Genomic DNA, 10818 nt, shown 5'->3' with positions numbered 1-10818 from the left:
TTGTTAAGAGAAAGAGAATTATGAGGGGTGTGCAAAGTAGAATGACCAGCGTGTGTTATTGCCATACCATTTCCATTTGCCATATGGACTTGATCACGTCCATTGTAATTTTCCCGAGTGGTCAATTTGTGTAATTCTCCGGTGATGTGATTTGTTGCTCCTGTATCAACATACCAGTTTGTATCGACTCCATAAGATGCAAGATGCGCACCCTTGTCTTCCGAGTGAGAGTCATCATCATCACCATTGTCATAATACCTCCACCAACAATCACGTTCTGGGTGCCCATATTTTTTTGCATATCTGACATGTAATATCCTGGCGAGGAGAAGGTATGCGACCACGGCCACGACCACGACCATGACCACCTCTTTGTGGATTACGACCATGTGTTGGATGTGTCTGCTGCGGACGACCACGGTATTGCCCATATCCACCACGAGAGTTTTGCCGATAATTATTATTGAAGGAACGTCCTCGTGTAGCAGCATTAGCGGAAGACTGAAAACCCCCAACGATTTGATCTGACTCGGCAAGCATTTGCTGCCTGTAATCATATGCCGTAAGCTGTGCATAAACATCAGCAAGAGTGTTGGTAGGAACAGCGTTAATAGAGGCAACCACAGAGTTATATTCTCCATCAAGACCACCAAGGATATACTCCTTCAGTTCATCATCATTAATTAGCCGACCAGCTGCAGCAAGTTTTGAAGAAAAACTTTTCATCAAAGCAATATATTTATCTGCAGGCATATCACGCTTCTTTGTATTCACAAGTTTTCCACGCAACATATTGATGCGTGCCTTGGATTGTGAGGCAAACGAGGCTTCAATTGTAGCCCAGATTTCAGCAGCATGTTCTAACGCAAAAAATTGAGCAAGAACATCCTTACTTATTGATTTTGTGAGATAGCTCACGACTTGTTGATCCCTCTCAATCCAGGCTTCGTAGGCCGGATTCGACATAGTGGTCCTCGTGCTTTCAGCCTCAACCTCCAATGTTTTTGCAGGTGCTGAATCGGAACCATCAAGTAGCCCCATGACCCGAGCACCGAGAAAGGCAGGAAGAATCTGCATCTTCCAATAGATGTGATTTTCCCGAGAGAGTTTCTCCGAGTGAGGAGATCCCAGAAGCGCCGCCAATGTTGAAGAGGAGGTCGCCATGGGGAAGGGGGGAGGGAATCGATCGATGATCTTGACCAGCGATCAGGTTTTTGGCGTGTGTGTTTGGCTAGATCAGATCGCTAGACCTCGGAAGAGGTGTCTCTGATTCCATGTGGAATTGCAGGAAACGGGATGCCTTCTCAGGTCCCGGTTGCGTGTTAATATAGATGGGAAGAGCCCCCATCATGGCGTTACAGAGGAGACCGATCGTTGGTGTACTACACCATACGAAAGGTTCAGAAACGGATGCTAGGTTCAGTTACAAGAAGTCCAACAGGGAGTTCCAACTCGGTTCGTCCGCACGAGCACCGTTCTACGGCTGATGCCGGTTCCAGTCCTCGCCATGGGCGGAGCCACCCTGCGGCAAGGTCCCTATCTTCATCTCCCCCCCCCATCCTCGTCGACTGCACCACCTCATCCCGTGGTTTCTCACGAGGCATGTCGGGTCGTGTCTCAGCAGGGGCACTGCCTTGGTGTTGACTGCTGAGCGTGTGGTGGAGGTTGGTGGCGTGGAAATGACGCTCGGCCACCTCGAACATCACAACAGGATGCCTACCTTGCCGCTCCCATCCTTCGCACCGGACTTCCTCGTCTTCTTGGAGGCGGAGGTCGCCATGGAGGGCACCTTGTGCACCAACGGCTCGACCACTATGGCCTCGAGATAGTTCAGCTCGACAGCGGCGGTCATGGTTGGGCAGCAGCTGCTGCTACTGCTGGTCGATGGCGAGCCTCGAGCTCGGTGCGTCACCATCAGTATGAAACCCAGACGCACAAGAGGTGCTCGACAAAATGTTGCTTCTACTGCATCCCACACAGAGAGATGGCAGCCAACTTTATGATTTCTTGTCAAAATGAGTGACGAAATGTTGACGTAAAAAAAATGAGGGGTCAAATCTCTACCTTTTGTAAACTTGAGCGACTAAATACATATTTTTTTATAAACTACCCCCCCCCCCCCCCCCCCCCCCCCCAAACCATCCCTCTAGCCCAGCGACCACCGTGTTTTTCGGTGAACTTGCATCACCTCCACACCCCCTAAGATAGAATAGCCTACCAGTTTAAAATAGATAGTGAGGTTGCTTGCCATCTTAAGGTACGAACTTTGCTACACCTAGTTAATGGTCTAAGAAGGAATGTCTACTTAATGAGATGACTGTTTTTATTGGGCTTAATTGGGGGCACGGACCCACCCTAAAAATCAGGGGGTGGGTGGTTAGTTAGCAGAGAGAATATTACGTAGGTTTGCGTACAAACATTTTGTAAGTGTAGCATTATTCTTAGAATATATAGTAGGGTTGTCTGCCACCCCTCCAGTGAGTCGTCGACAACTTCTTTCTTCCGAAATTGGACTAACCTAAAATGCGTTTTTCCAGGAGACTGACATGCAACTAATCTGAGTGAGAAAGGATGAAGTTGGACAACTTGGCGCCGCTGTGCTTGGCAACTTTATTTGGGGTAGTACTAGCATTTAATAATTTGGACGCCGATAAATGTCACACGTGTGGGCGTTAGGGAGTCCGCCCACACATTTTGTGTGGTATATAAGAGGAACAGCCCACACACTTACGTGTGGGCAAAATAATTAGCGCCCACACGCCTCTTTTTTCCCCTCCCGATCCCTCTCACACGCGTGCGTGTGGGCGAAGTTGATAACGCCCACACGCCGTTATGTCAGGCCTCGTACCTCCTGGTCCCGCACGCCACGCGTGACGGTCACCGCGCGCCCGCAGTTGCCATGGTCCAGACCCTCGTCCATGTTCGTTTAACTGCAGTTGCCATGTCACTGAACTACGGTTGCCATGTCGGACAACTACAGTTGCCATGGTTGCTCAACTGCAGTTGCCATGTATGGTCTGATCTAATGTAGTTGCCATGATTTCATAACTTTAGGAGTTGCCACATACTAACACTAGGCAGTTGAGAGAGTTGCCATGTGCTCACAAGCATGCTAGGGGTAGTTGCCATGTAAAAAGGAAGAGTTGTCATCTGCTTACGTGCACGTTAGGGCAGTTGCCATGTACATGCACGTTAGGGCAGTTGCCATGTACCATGCAAAAACATATGGCAACTCGGTAAAAGAGAGTTGCCATCTGCCTACGTGCACACTAGGCAGTTGCTGTGTACCTTGCAAAACACATGGCAAACTCGGGTAAAAAAGGAGAGTTGTCACCTGCTTATAAAGCACACTAGGGGCAGTTGCCATGTGCACTGCAAAACACATGGCAACTAGCAGCTTGGGTGTGGGAGAGGAGACGGGCGTGTGGGCGAGATGGCAAATGCCCACACACTAATCCTTGTGTGTGCGTGCAAAGTGGCGTGTGGGCGAACTGCTGAACGCCCACACACCAGCCCCTTCTGTGTGGTGAAACGGCCGTGTGGGCGACCGGCTGAACACCCACACACCAGGCCAGTCCTACGTGGCACTAGAAACATGCCAAGATTCGTGCGCTCACGAACGGACGCGGATCCACGCGTGTGGGCGAGATGCAAACGCCCACACGTGTGGGCGTTAACATTTCCGATAATAAAAACACTTTTTTTTGCGGGGTAATAAAGCACATCAACGTAGTGATATGGTTTTCATGTACACATGCCTCGTATAGTATGTATGTAATCTTATATGGTGCAATCGACGATGTACATACGTACGTGCGGGACGCGTTACAATTAATAGATATACACGGTGAAGTAGATCAATGACGCTTGCTTGATGCAGTATAGCTACATTCACATTGACATGGTCGGGTAGGCGACATCGAGCATGATGCCACAGAGCCCCGGGCCGAGGATTTTGCGCTGCATACGGATGTAGCCGTGCTCGCCCCACGTCTGCCCCCACGAGTTTTTAACGATCCAGAACTTCTCACCCGTGGACTCATCGGCGTCGTAGCCGACGACGGTGACGGCATGCTGGAGCCGCGTCCCACAGGGGCCCGAGTAGACGCCGCTCTTGTAGAACTGTATGTCGCTGCCGAGCTCGATGGCCGCGGCGACGAGCTGCTTGGCAACGGCGTGCTTCATGGCGAGCTCATTCGAGCCTGGGACTGAGGCGTGGCCGGTGATGGCGGCGACGTGGTGGTCGGATTTGGCGGTGTCGCAGGTCCCCTGCGCCGCCGTGTACGGGTACTCCGCCTCCGTGGTGAGGCCGCCGTTCTGGTGCACCCAGTGGAAGGCCCTGCGGAAGGAGCCGCGGTTGCAGCCGCCGTTGTACTGGTCGCAGTCTACCAGCTGCTGCTCCTAGAGGGGCACCAGCTTCCCCGTCTAGATCGAGTGGAGGCTCTCGATCATCGCCACCGCCGCGAACGCCCAGCTGCTGACTGCATCCATCCAGGCATGTGTCAAATAAAGTTAGTCAAACCTCAGTACTACTCCCTCCGTCTCATATTATGTCCTCCGTCTCATATTATAAGAACGTTTTTGACATAATATGGGATGGAGAGAGTACGTGATAAGGTTGAAAATGGATGACATTTACGTACAACACGATGAGGTTTGCGCCTTGGGCGGCACCACGGCTCCATTGGCCCTCCAATCCACGCTGGCCGGATCCAAGGAGACATCGACGCCGCCAGACGACCACATGTCGGCGTCGGCGCCCTGGGCCGTCGTGATGACCGTATTATCATCCTTGGTGCGATCATCGTCGTTGTGAGACATGAACCTGGCGAGGAACTCCTCCCGGGTGAGGTCGGCGAACTGGTTCTCGCCGAGCTGGTAGGTGAGGTCGCCGCGGCGGTTGGTGGCATCGATGTACTCCACGTTGTCGCGGTATACCTGGAAGCGCCGCAGCCTCTCCCCCGCGCTCGGGTACAACCGGTTGTGCGTGGCCTGCCACCGGAGGAACCTGTCCATCATCAGCATGTCGCCCACGTCCACGCCACGGCCGCTCGCCGCCGCCGCCCATGCCAGCAAGATCGCAGTAGTGATCGCCGGCCATGTGCCAGGGGAGAAAGCCATGTCGATCGATGGGTCGATCTCTGTAGATTCGTTTGTTTATATGGTGCTCGTGGTGGAGCGCGGGAACATGTCTTTCGGTGGTGTCGGCCGGCGACGAACGCATGCATGCATGCTGCTGGTGCACCACGTAGTGGAGGAGGAATGGTAACGAACTACATTTTCTGTTGGTCTCCTGCAATGGTGCATGCATATATATGTGCCTTGGCACACGAAATAAAAAGTGTGTTGGTTAGGTACTTAGGTTGCGTTGCCGTGCACACTAACATAGATCATACGGCGACCAGCAGTGATGTGATGGCGACTGCAAAGGTAGCGGCCGGACGCCGGTTATTTGTCTACCACCTTAGCTAAACAAACTTTTTTTGCGGGAGATTAGCTAAACAAACTTTATGCTAACGTTCATGATCTAAATGTACTTCATCTACTAAATTTTGTTTTCATGTTGACCAGCTTGTTGCGCTTGTCAATTCAAAATCTCTGGGCCGTGACACATCGAGCATACAATTTTATGCATGTTGTTTGTTATGATCATATGGCTCAACATGTATGGTTTACTCATGGTGGATTTTTATCAATGAAGGTGGTGGCCCTGGTCTCCGCTATGGTCAGGGACGGAGCTCCGATGTATTCACTGGTGTCAATTGACACCAGTGCCTTCTGGCTTTTCAGCTAATAGTATTAACAAAAACTGCGTATGACCCCAGCCCAAAAATTCCATTGACCCCAGCCCAGCAGCAGACCAGCTAATCCCTAAAGCCTTAGCCCATAAAATCCATTAAGTTCTAAAAGAAATCAACAGCCTACGACAGCAAACAACGATACAACGCCAGGCCCAATGCGTACGCACTATGTATCAATTAATCGATGTACACTACCCGGTTGCTGTACGCGTACGCAAACAGACAGACGCCCTCGTCTCTTTGCCTCCTCATCTCGAACGCTAATTCCGCAGCCGCCGCAGCGAATCGCGATGAACGACGGCGAACTCGAGACCGTTTCTTCAGGTGAATGTTGACATCGGCTGACCGTCCGCCAGTGCATAATCTTTAATTTGCAAGTGTTGGCTCTTCCAATCCCAAGTAATTTGCACCTTCTCTCTCGCCTCTCGATCTCTAAATTGTCTACAGACTACGATTCTACATGTGCAATTATTTCATGATGGCTATTGGCTAAGTAATTTTTTTAGTTTATTTTCTTTGATTTGCCAAGGACCAGGTAGATATGGATAATTTTTTGTTGAAAGGGAAACGACCAGCACTAGATAGTAATGTGGCAGGGTCTTCAAGGCCAGTTAGACCAGCACTTGATTTGCTATATGGAGAAAAACATATTTTCTACAATAACGAATGACGATGTAATTGATCTATTTAAGAAGATGAAAGATCGAGAAGGGAAGTTATGAAATGTGAGTCTCGTATCACTTTATTTTTTCCTTAACGATACTTATTTTTTGCACTATTTCTTTCTTAGTATTGTTATGAATATAATATGTTCTTTTGTTCATCCTTTACAAAAAGTTACAAATGAAACATTCCAAAGTCATCCTTTTGCGTATTATTTCCGGAATATGTAAAGAAGTGTTATTTTATGACTTTGCTCAGCCAATACTCGCTACTCGGTATGATTTTTTTAGATGTAATAATAATATCACCTGCATATTGTTGCTTTTTATATCGCTCTCGGCCATTATCTATGGTGTTGCACCACTATAATTTCTGCTAGCGGCTTAGCGTGGGAAGCGGTTGACACCAGTGCCCATTTTTTCTAGCTTCGTCCCTGGCTATGGTGGCCTTCGGCGGCCACATTGGCGGAGCCATGATTTTTTACATGGGTATGTAGGGTCAAAAGCATTTTCTACATCTCAATGACATAAGATATAAAAAGTTCATAGTAATGACAATAAAATTATGAGTTATTCTTTGTAGTGAAAATATCTCCAATGATTTAGTATCATTGCAAGAACAAGGAGAGAATCATAATATAATGTAATTACATTGTAAGAACAAGTTTTATTGCGAATCACCACAACTTGTGCTTAAATTTAACTAAATGCCACAATTGATCAATCAACAAAATTAAGAATATGAAGACAATCCGTTATTCTCTGCTGATATTTGTTGGCGACTTGCTTGCTGGATGCCTAATGTGTGTGTCGTGTCACCGCCTAGTGCGGAGTGCACACAATAGAGGATGCTGGCCGACAATGGGGCAATCGATTGACACCGATAAATGAGTTAGTGATGAACGCCCTAGTGTTGCGGCGTCGCCTAGTTTTAGTTATGCAAGAATTCGCTCGACACATACCCACATCTATAGGGCTGGACGGCTCATTAAGCTCATGCCTGCGACGTGACCTGGAATGCATGACATCGTATCTCCCTGAACTTTTCGTCTTCTCCGGCAACTACGGGTTGTGTCTGGGCACTTCAGTCAACTTTGTCTATCTTGGTGTATTAATTCTTTACATCAGTCCAAATCACAAAGAAGAGAAATATACTTAGGTTTCATGGATTAGAAAAAAGAAGATTAAACTGTGCCTAGCTATACCCAAGCAAATGCCTACATTTTACATGCACGGTTGAAGAGTAGTGATATGACTGATACACTAACACTCAAGTCAGATAGAATGTGGACTCATGTGTTTTTACACACCACACGTTTTGCGGAAATGCTAGGAGAGTAGGAGAAGTACTAGTGGAAACATAAATAATATATTATGGAATGTGCTTTTTAAATGACATTACATTACAAAAAGGACTGTGATATTTGGCACACGTGTGCCATATAAATAAAACTGCCACACCTTTATTTCTTTCATTTTAAAGTATCATACGATCCCTTGTTCTTTGACCTCGCCTCTTCCCAAATGACCCCGCAGGCTCGTCTGAGAAACCTGATTCTCCCGCATCTCTCGGGCGCTCACCTCCGAGAAAACTGTCACTTCTTCACGTCTACCACATGATTTCTTCTCAGGACAAAGTTATCATGATATTCGTATGCAAGTTATCAGACACGTGTTGCATAATTTACCGTGCTATTTACATAGAACATATCAGATACTATGCTTCAATAACTACACCCTTTCAAAGTTACCACTGTGTTTTGTACACAAGTTATAAGGTCTTCGATATGTAAAATACCGCGGTACTTACACATAAGTTATCAGGGTATATGTACATCAACCTCCCCCCCGGTCAAAGTTACCATGATGGATTGTACATGAGTTACCGGGTCTATGATTCGTATATTATCATGGTACTTGCACCTAAAACCTGGGTGTGTTTCGGTAGCTTTTTCCATAGGTCGAAAATTACCATGATGTTTTTGCGTAACTTATCACGCCTATAGCACGTGTGCCCCTCATGACACTAAACATTATGTGACTTTCCTGTGGCACGACATGTGTTGTGTTCATCCAAGAGGCCCACGCGCGAGGCGAGTGTATGTTTTTAACAACTTATATATTTTCCTTTGGTAAAAAAATTACCATCATGTTTATATTGCAAGTTATCGGTTATGCGGTGCTTATATTATCATGTTATTTACACAAAAATTATTGGGGATGTTTTGAACAACTTTTTCCCAGGGCAAAAAGTTATCATGGTGATTCTAGGGTAACCTATCAAGCCCGTAGTGCTTAAAATATCATGCTATTTACACAAAATTTATCAGGGATATGTTTCAGCAACAAATCCCCCCCCCCCTCTCCACGGGTCAAAAACTTATCATGGTGTTTACTTATGGCAGTGCATATGTTTTCATACTATTTACACATAAAAACGTCAGGGGAGGGAGATATACTACCGTGCTATTTACACAGAAGATACCAGAGTATCTTTCCAAAAACAAATTCCCTACGGTCAAAGTTACCATGGTGCTTCTACCTCAATTATCAGATGTGCGCTGCGTATATTACCATCTATTTACACATAAATTATCAGGTATCTTTTCACATTTATTTTCCCCAATGGTTAAAGTTACCACGATGTTTGTATCTAAATTATCAGGTCTATGGCGTAAATGTTATCGTGCTATTTACAGAAATTACCGAGGGGCGGGTTCAACAAATTTGTTCCCAATGATCAAAGTTATCACGATACTTGAAACAAAAAGTTTTTCATTGCTAACATATTAAAGGCAAAAACACGTTAAAAACAGTATTTCCTTTAGAATGTTCAACAATGAGTGTCATAGATGAGGTAGTTAGCTCCCTTTGTTAATTACCTGTAGACCAAAGATCAAATCCTAGTCTAAGCATTATTTTTGATGAAAATCAAGAAGGCATGTGGGGCCATAAATGACGATTACGAAAATTAGGAAGGCACGGAAGGGTGTGCCCGATAAAATCGGGGAGGACGTGCGGGAAAGGAAAGAAATCGGACAAGGACGTGAGAGAAAGGAAAGAAATCGGAAGGTCGTGCGAAAAAGAAAGGAAATCGAGAGAGAATTGATGGCGTTGGATGCGTGTGGCAGTTTCGCAATCTGCCACACGGTTGCCATATACATATTTCGTTACAAAAATAGAAGTAGTAAGTTGCTGCAAGATGAAAATTATGCTTAACAAAAAAAAAGAATGAATACAGAGTCAATACAAGTACATAATAAAAGTTAAAAAAGAAGTTTGCACACTAGATAGCTGAACTCTCTCGATCGATAGAAGAAAAAGGAACATAGACGCAGAGATAGATGTGAAACATGCATCACGCAAAAAGATTCCACGGAAATGAAATTTTTAAACATGACAAGTGCAGCACTGATAGCAAGGGCTTGGATAGAAGAAACAAGAAGTGGAAGGACCTGGCCGCAAAGAGAAGGGCACAACGCTACAACCGCACAGGCAGAAGACCTGGGGCGTAACTGCAAAACAGGGAACGATGCCCACAAGTAGATGGCTCGGGGGTGTGTCTGCAAAATGCGCAGGGACCGGCGCGCAAAATGTCAAAAAAATTTGGACCATTTCTCGATTTGTGCGTGTCATCCTTACTGTATCGTTCCAATTTTATCGGATGTCCCCGAAGGGACGATATGGATGGGAGAGCGACCCTTATAAACCGGTCACGAGCTCCTTCGCTGCGCGATGTGGTACTAAACTTGGGGGGCGCTGATGTGTCCCGCGAGCAGCAGCAACCATACGCAGGATGGTGCAAATGGGCCACATCTGCGTGCAGCCTGCTTCTTCCGCCACTGGCCCAACTTGGAGGCGAACTGGAGAATGCATACTGGACCTGGCCCAATCCTAAGGCATCTTATTCTTATGGCAGGTTTGAGTCCAAAAAAAAAGTTGTCTTACGGAGCCGAAGATAGAGCTTTGAGTATTGATCATCCGAGATTCATGATGTTTCCTTTCACGCATGCTACGTAGCTGCACAATGAAAACGCCTCTTCTTAGTTACCTGTGCACTATACATGATGAGAGCGACCAGAACAAGAAGATCATCGTGATTGACACAGTTCTTCGCTTATTTTTGCTGGTCTTTCTTTTTATCAGTTTCGAGACATGAGCTTTCGACCTTGCGACTCTCTCTCTCTCTCTCTCTCTCTCTCTCTCTCTCTCTCTCTCTCTCTCTCTCTCTCTCTCTCTCTCTCAATTCATAAGATGCGCACCTTTTTCAAGATTTAGCTTTGACCATAAATTTATTTAAGGAAATGTGCCTTATGTGAACAAAAATTATACCACTATTCATATATTTGAAAGTA

The 10818-nt window shown here is 46.5% G+C and overlaps 3 pseudogenes; all 3 read right to left on the bottom strand.

Annotated features, from left to right (window-relative positions):
* Nucleotides 1-551: 551 nt before the first annotated feature.
* LOC123038461 (uncharacterized) lies at nt 552-687 on the bottom strand (annotated as a pseudogene).
* Nucleotides 688-3853: 3166 nt separating this feature from the next.
* Nucleotides 3854-5121, bottom strand: LOC123184457 (ervatamin-C-like; annotated as a pseudogene).
* A 4942-nt stretch (nt 5122-10063) lies between these two features.
* Nucleotides 10064-10143, bottom strand: LOC123038385 (uncharacterized; annotated as a pseudogene).
* Nucleotides 10144-10818: the final 675 nt, after the last annotated feature.

The sequence above is a fragment of the Triticum aestivum genome, chromosome 2A, assembly GCF_018294505.1.
Source record: "Triticum aestivum cultivar Chinese Spring chromosome 2A, IWGSC CS RefSeq v2.1, whole genome shotgun sequence".
Taxonomy (NCBI): domain Eukaryota; kingdom Viridiplantae; phylum Streptophyta; class Magnoliopsida; order Poales; family Poaceae; genus Triticum; species Triticum aestivum.
Note: the sequence above shows the minus strand (reverse complement) of the source record. Positions and strands in the feature narration are given on the sequence as shown.